The sequence below is a fragment of the Neovison vison genome, chromosome 1, assembly GCF_020171115.1.
Source record: "Neovison vison isolate M4711 chromosome 1, ASM_NN_V1, whole genome shotgun sequence".
NCBI lineage: Eukaryota > Metazoa > Chordata > Mammalia > Carnivora > Mustelidae > Neogale > Neogale vison.
In genome coordinates this window covers 133,519,897-133,528,592 of record NC_058091.1, presented here as the reverse complement: position 1 = coordinate 133,528,592, position 8,696 = coordinate 133,519,897, and positions in this window count along the sequence as shown.

The following is an 8,696-nucleotide window of genomic DNA, read 5'->3' as shown; positions in this document are numbered from 1 at the left end:
GCTGCATCTCAGATTGTGTGGGGGATCCTAACCTCAGGCACAATAGCATTCATAAACAGCCATACATTGCTGCTCTTTCTCCAACGACACATAAATACTCATTTTAAAACGAAAACAATCTTATTAAATACCATTCATTCATATCTGGATTTACAGATGCCTGTTATGTTGGAAAACCTGAACCCAATATAATCCTTGCATCCTGAGAAAGATAGAAAGGAAATAGTGGGTTAGAACATTACAAGGTCATAATAAACAATGGTTTCCAAATGCACAGAATTAGTTATTTTTATTCTGTAGTTGGACATTTTGAGAAGTAGAATACTATGACTTTTTTTCTTTCTTTTTAAACAAAAATTTAAAAGAAGTTATATATTTTAAGGGGTAGGGAGGAGTAGAGGGGTTATTATTAGAAATTTTTATGGGACTAATTGAAGACTATATAGATTTTTTACTTTATCTGTTGTGACCAATGTGTATTTTTTAAGTCACATGGTGATTCTTGACAGGTCACATGTTTATATACTAACAACCGTGATTCTCTTTGGATTAACTCAAATTAGGATACATACTTGAATTATAAAGATGCTTGCTAGGCTATGCTAATTACCACACCCAATTTTTATAAAAACACAATGCTCCTTTATTACCCCTTCTATTCTCCAACACCCTTGAAAAATCACAATCCAATCCATTCCTCCCCAAAATCGAATATTAATATAATTTGAGTTCTTGATGGAACTACCATCAGGACTGCAATGCCCCGCAGCTGAAATAATATTTAAAATAGAAGGGATTTGACATTTGAGAAGTCAGTGGCTTGAAATACCCAGTTGTACTTAGCTAATTCAGTCCTTAACCTCTGGTTTCAAATAAATCAATTACAGTCGATTCCACTTCAGTTCAGAAGTGCACAGGGTTTTAGTTAATTGAATACATTTTATTCACTTGCTAGGAATATTCATTTATCAAAATTCCAAATTTAATGTACATTTCTTTACAACTCAGGTTATATTAGGCTGCACAATCAGATCAAATTTGCCCTGGTTTCCCCAAATCCTGCTAAAAATCTGAATTCTACCAGTCTTTCTGAAACAGGGTCTCCCCATTTCTTTCTCAATCAAAAAGTGAATTCATCCTAATTTAATGGCAGGCAGGAGAGCTACTTTCCCCCACGAAGAAAAAAGTCCTATGTGGTCATCAACCTTGTGTTAAGTTTAAATAGGTTAAGAACAGAGCTGGATTAATTAAGTTTTAAAAAAGTATTGACCTGAAATTTTAAAAAAAAAATTACGCATGGTTTTCATTAGAGCTTAACTTTGTTGCAGCTGACGGGTAAGACAGCATTTTGTGGTCTTAAAGCCGCAGGCTCCTTTTCTTAACCCTCTCTCTTCCTCTGCCTCCTCCCTCCGGCTTTTGGAGAAGAGGTTGGACAAACAGCGAAATTGTTAACTGAAAGCAGAGTGGTTAAATGTGCCCAAATGAAGTTGTGCTTTAAACAGATATTGATGTATGCAGTGTTTTATATTTATTGTTTGTAGCATCCTGCTGGCAGCAGTTTACTGTTTGGAAAGGAAAGGGGTTAATTAGCGTCATTATCAATCACTAATGCTTGCCTAACGTGTCCAAAGAATAATCAAGTTAGAGGACGGCATGAAGCCAACAGCTGCTTCATCCCCGTTACAGATCTCCTAAGCCACTCAGTTATAGGGTTGTGGGGTGGGAGGGAGGAGAAGTGAGGGGAAGAATCCTCATTGCTTGGGTAAAAGGGCCATAAAAACCGGGTCAACTCGCTGGAGATCCAAGAGGCGGAAAGTACGACATAAATACCCAGCGTTTTCATTCTCTCAGTTACAGGCGCAGAGATGTCAGCGGTCCTGAGGCCAGAGGACTGAAACTTGTTCTTTAATGTGCTTGATTATCCAAGTTGGGCATTGGATGTTTCCCCATCGCTTAGTGTCATATGGTAAAAAAGAAATCTAAAATGCAAGGAGAGAAAATACCCCCCACACCACAGACAAATCCAAGTCAACTGTTCGCCTCACCCATCCACCCATGCGAGAAGAATGAAACCACACAACTCACCAGGTAACAGCAGTTCTCACACCCTGCATCACCTCTTAGGATGCTCAGGGGTATTTTTCCTTGTGAATGTCAATGAACAATTCTTTTCTATACTAACCTTGATTGCTGCGCAGATAGCCGTCTCAGTTTCCAACAGTTATTACTTAACACTCTTAAGGATACTGTCCTCCTTGTGAATACTCTGTGGGAGAGAAACTGAAAAAGTTTGACCCTCTTATGGGTTCCTCTCAGAAGCTTGTCTGTAGATACGTTATTTGCCAAGTTAACCCTGAGTTAGAACTGAAAATCCCATTAATGATCAGAATTTACTCAACTGTGTTTCTGAAGGCAGGGATCAATTAGTCCGAGGTGGAGTATTTATAAACAGAGAGCAGTTGTATGATTGAACATGACATTGATTTCTTTCTACCAAAGCAGTAGCCCAAACTCATCTGTGCCCACGTGGATATAGATGAGAAACATTCTCAATCAAATCACCAACACAATTTAATTTTCCCTCCAAAGAAGTAACTGGGGTTTCCCACTGAGGACAGCAGGATGGTTATCCAGAGTGGGAAGAGAGAAGGATATTGGGAGGGAAGCCTAAGTAGTTCATGTATATGAGAGGTTCCTGGGTTTGAAAAATAATATTCTGCCCCTTAGGATCATGACTGCAAAAACACAGGAGGGAATGAAGGAGATTTGAGGTTGAAGGGGTGGGGGGGTGGACCACAACTAACTTTAAATGTTATTCATGTGTAAAACTGTGTTGTTTCTTTTTTTTTTTTAAGATTTTATTTATTTGACAGAGAGAGATCACAAGTAGGCAGAGAAGAGAGAGAGAGAGGAGGAAGCAGGCTCCCCGCTGAGCAGAGAGCCCGATGCCCTGCTTGATGGGGGGGCTCGATCCCAGGACCCTGGAATCACGACCTGAGCTGAAGGCAGAGGCTTTAACCCACTGATCCACCCAGGCGCCCCAACTGTGTTCTTTTTCATCTTTGATGCCTGAAAAGAACAGCACAGCCAATTTTGTTTTCACACAGAGATGTATTTCTCAACCAAAAAAAGTAACACTTAGGATATTACTGGAGAGATCGATGTTAGAGGAGAAGCAAGTGCAGGTGAGAACAACTTTCAATAGTGGAGGTACTTAATGGTATTTATAACATGGACCTTCCTTCTTTCCTTCCTTCCTTCCTCTCTCCCTCCCTCCTCTCTTCCTTCCTTTTCTCTCTGTTTCTCAGTTTCTAATGTGAAACCGAGTCGGATCATCTTTGGGGAAACTCCACAGAATTACTTTGACTTTCCATACTAACTTCCCCTTAGAGGTGGGAATATTTTCAACAGCAGGACCAGGTGTTTTTTGTTGTTGTTCTTTGTTTTTTGTTTTTTGTTTTGTTTTTGTTTTTTCCGGCCCAGTTCTATGCTCTGCTTTCGCTGCTGGTGATTTTTCTATGGAAATTAAGATTATATACACTAAATTCCAGTTACAATCCTAAACCCAAGCCTCAAACAGAAGTGGAGTCTCCTGGTCAAGCCTCTCTCTGCACCACCATGCCCTGCTGTCCCATCATCCACCCTAAATCTCAAACTTTGCAAGTCAGGAAGCCTGGGCCCCTGTTTCTGCCCCTGAGCTCTCTCTTGAATTGTTCTCGTTCATCACCCTTTTAGAATCTAGCCTCTCCTGGGGAAATCTACACATCTATGTACACAGATTTATTTATATTTTTATTTGAACTGTTTGGTCAAACTAAATTTAGCTAATATAGCTTAAAAGATTTTTTTTTTCCTAAGGCGCTGAGTTAATGCTAGGGTCAAATTTCCGTCTGCTTTGTCAGCTACCAAATCCTATTTCAGAATTCCCCCTCACCCCCTTCTTTTTTGGAGCCCCCAAGTCTGGGCTGTGCCTTTGTCCACTGCATGGAGTCGGTCCCCAGCGCCAGATCTCAGCTCCGGGCGCCAGGACCCCAGCCTAAGAGGAAGCGGCACCATCCGCACCCCCTCCACGCACCCCGCCGGCCGGATCCACCCAGATCCCGCCCGCCGGCCTAGGCGCCGCCCTAGCTAAATTCGCCCCCGAATCACGTCGTGTGCCTTTTTGGATCGGAAGCAAAGTGCAACTTGATTTTGAAAGTCTGGCGTTAGAGGTGGGAGGCGGGAGTGGTGACGGTGGAACGGGAGACAGAGGTTCGAGCCCAGCCTGGGGTTGGATGGAGGCGGGGTTGGGGACCGTAGGGCGCCGGGAGGGCAGCCCCGGGATGGGGTGTGGGCGGCCTGGGCGGCGGCCACCGACCCTTGCGACTAGGTTAGACCCAATTAAGCTGCTGTAAAACCCTGAGAAAGAGTTTTGGGACCTGCATGAGCCTCCTGCCTCCCTGCGCGTGCTCACCGATGCAGTGAGAGCGAGCCGGGAGGTTCCGGGTCGGAGTTTTAAGGGCCTTTTTCACAGGAGCGGTGCTTTAATTAATGATCGGAGGCAGGATCTTGGAAACTTTCTGCCTCCACGACTTCCAGGGCGGCGCGCAGTTTTTGCATCCCTGGCCTGAGTCTCTAAGCAGCTAAGACTGCGTGGGACTTCGACCCCAGGCACCTCCACCCTTTCTTTCTGACCAGGCCTCCCCAAGCTTCTTTCCACAGCTCAACCCATCTCACCAAACACCTCGCTGTCGGACACCTCTCCCGAGGCCTTGCCTTCATCTAGACCCACCCGGACGCGGAGAACCTGTGTCGCGCGCTCAGCGCCTCCTGCCCTCCCGCGACACTGACCATTAGCCACCTGAATCTTTAAAGAGTCATTAAGACCTTGTTTTATTGCAACAATTTGGTTGACCTTCCAACACCCGTTTGAGCGAACATCCCGGACTGAACTACTGAAATTTCACGGAGGAGCGTTTCGGTGACCTCCTCTGGGTCTCCGCACCCAAGCCTGGACGTCCCATTAGGATGACCCGAGATAAAAGCCTTGGGTGGCGCTTCTCGCCAATCCCAGGCCCACTGGCACTTCTGGGATTCCCTCCCCCCCATCCCTTCCCCCCTCCTCCCAGCCCTCTCCTCCTCCTCCTTTTCCTCCTCCTCTCTTTGTAAAAATGCGCTCCGACTTTTCTGGGCGGGGGCGGGGAGACTGGCTGGGCTGGGCTGGGCTGGGGAGGGGGGCTTCGCAGATAGTTGATATTCCGGGTCCAGCCGCTCTCCGCGCTCCCATTCTCTAAGCTCAGCCGGGGGGAAGTGTCGCCCCGGGCCAAACATATGCTTCTTTCCAGCGCGCTAATCCACCTTCAGCGCGGAGGCATAATTGCTCGGGTGTCCATGGATTCTCGGCGCTTTGTCCCTCGCTGGCTCCCATCAGCCCTGGCACACGCCATTTCAATCAAATCTTTTCAGAAAACTGTCTCCTTTTATCAAGTCCCAGCCCCTGCGAACGACGGGAGCATTTAACAAAACACCCTGCGTGTCCCGCGGTCTTCCTCGGCCCGGGCGGAGCGGGGAGCTGCGAGGATGGCACCAACTTTTCATTGAGTTCGACCTCTGAGAAGGCAGAGAGAGGAAGAGGGAGGGAGGGAGGGAGGGACCGAAGGGGGCAGAGAGACAGGGAGAGAGAGAGAGAGAGAGAGAAGGAAAAAGAAAAGAAAGAAAGAGAAAAGGAGAAAGACAACATCAGCATCCCAGACCTAAACGGGTCTCTTTCTAAAGCCCTGGTGTCAGGTGTATTGGATAGGAAAGGTCAGAGGTCACTCTCAGAGAGAAAACATGTTTCATCTCAGTTATTTTTTTCCCTGAAATTACAGAAATCGACTGCCTCTCTGCAGTGTTTGGGCAGTGTAGTGGGAGAAAAAGACAGGCAAAAACAAGCTCAGCAAAAATGGGCAGCAGGGAAGGATCCTGTCTAAAGGATATTACTGGTAGTCTGTTTATCACACAGCTTTGACAAAAAAAGATCCCCAGCACTGATTCCCTTGGACACATCCAACCTCTCTTTTGTTGCCAGTGACAGGCACAAATAAAAGTTGAATCTGAAGATCTCTGCCTTATGGTAATATCCTCTTGGTGAATATGCAAGTCTTACGTCTCCTGATTTGATAGTTGGGCTGGATTTCTAGCTTCGGGAGCAAAATGCTTTCATTGATTAGGCAAAAAAGAAAGAGAGAATGACAGAGTGAAAAGATGAACTCTGGAAAAGACCTTAGAAGCAGATAGACAAAATATTTTTGATGCTGTGAAAAAAATAATGACGCCGAATGCAAAAGACGAAGCTTGGAGTTTGATTTTGTGTAGCAATTATTATGCAAATATACACAAACAGAAGACATTGTAGTTCTATTATAGGAACACAGCTTTGCTGCTTGTTTATAAAATGAGAACGTCAGAGTAATGAACAGTTTTCTTCAAATCTCAAATCACCCTATAGTAGGTGGATTTCAGGGACTTAGTTTTCCTTTTGCAACAATTTATTTCATGATGATCAAGGAGGAGAAAGGCAGTGTAAAGGGACATGCCATGGGTTCTAAGGTCTTAGAATACAGTGCACTTTATGGCGTGAAACAACATGGGGCTTTCTGGTGATTCCCCTTCCTTGGCACAAGCCCAGGCTAAGGAAGCACTTCATAAAGTACTTGAAAGGGTTATATTTTCTTCATACATACGGCCGTCAAGGCCAGCACCACTAGCCTTGACCCATATCTGGAGTCAAATGAATCCTTGAGGTCCCCTGGATTAACCAAGCAGATAAGCCATATTTGTTGTTGATGTTAAGGTCCAGGTGTTTATTTTGTCAGACCTTCATGACCACAGTTTTAATAGGAAATGTGCTGCCTTACGTCCTCTGAAATGTACAGCCTGTGGGATGGGGAAGTGATAGGTCTCTGTGCAGAAGGCTGTCCTGACTCATCCTGGAAACTGGAAAATGAGACCCATCTCTTCAGCTAAGTAGCTTTATATCTTGAGAGCAAAAAATTACTTTATAATGGTTATGTGAACCACTGAAGTATGGTTAAAATCCTTCAAAACCTAAACCATGAGGATTGTCAGTGGGAAAGAGATGAAAAGGGATTTTTAAGTTCTTGTTCATGGGCTTATATCATGATCCTTTGGTAATTATACAACAAAAAGAAGACAATAACACCAAGACCTCCTCTGTCCCTCTTGTCAACCCTGCAGTAAGACTGGGGGTTGGGAAGGGAATGCAGAGGGAATCTTGAGGAGGAGGAAGAAGTTAAATATGATAGATCAGGATGGCAAGGAGTGGCAGAACCCCCTAATGGTGCTCAGTGAGCATCACTATTGGATGTTTTATTTGTCACACACACACACACACACACACACACACACACACACCCTCAATAGCGGGTTGAATGGAAGGACCCAAAATAATAGGTCCCAGGTAGGAAACTGTTTTCTGGAATACCAGGGAACATGGGGAGTGATGAGTCCTGACTGTGGATATTTCTCCAAGCCAGAAGGGTCTTGGAGATCCCCATGACGTTCTCCAGAGGCTGGGAGTTGAGCAGGTTTCTCCTCTTTCATCTCAAGACACAGCTGGTGGCTCCAGCATTCAGGGTCACCTGAATCAAGGTGGCATGGGGTGGGGGAGACCCATTCTGATGATGAATTCCAGGGGACTTCTCACCATCCTGGGACTGTGCCCATAAAAGCTTCAGGAATAGCAGAACGGAGGAAAGTTCGGATGAGGAAAATTCTAAAATTCAGTCACCAGTTGATAAGGAGACCTGTCTTAGAGAGGGGTTTCTTTTTCAAACACTTAAAGAGACACCGATTTCTCTAAACCCCACCTACACCACTGCTACCTAACTCTGGTTCAAGGCCAAGAAGCATCTTGCTTGTAAGCTGGGGAGAGAGAGGGCTGGCAGGAATGTCTGGACTGGGACCCCCACTCCAGCAACACGGCTTGATGGGGGGTGGGGGGTATCTACCTGCACGTGTCTGAAGGGACCTTTTGCTACTAATCAGTCAGGAGGTCTGAGAGAAAGGCTAGAGCTGACTGAGCAGGGGGTGCCACAAAGAATCTTGGGGCTGGAAAGTCTCTTACTATACTCTCTAGGAGAACTCCCAGCCACATTATGAGAAGCAAGTCACTGGTCTGTGACCATACAATGCCAGAGGTACTTAGGAAAATGATCTCAGTGGGTCTTAGTGAGTTTGGAGAAAGCTCTCCCAAGGAGAGGAATCTAGAAAAAAACAAAAGTTCAGGGAATCCTGTTGAATTTCCCTCCCACACCATCTTCTTCCCCCTTTCTCCCCACTGAGCATTCTGGCTGAACTTAGCGTTTCTTTGTATTTCCCTCTTCTGCCGAGAAAACCTTAGGAACCTTCTACTAGGCTTAGATTTAACCACAACCCTTACAGAATCTGGTTTATGAAAACCAGACTTCTCTAAGAGACGGGTCTTCTGGCAGCAATTAGTCTGACTTTTCTTTAACAAAATTCTTTGTAATGCCATTCAGAAAACGAGTGGGTAGGAGTTTGCGGCAGGGAGTGTGTCTGTGTGTGTGGGTGGGGATGGGAGGGGATCTTGGGGGCAGGGGATGGTGTTACAGAAGGCCAATTTGTATGACTTGGTGGGGGGAAAAGTCCCCATGTTAGCACATTAACTTTGGGACCTGTGAAATATTTAATTA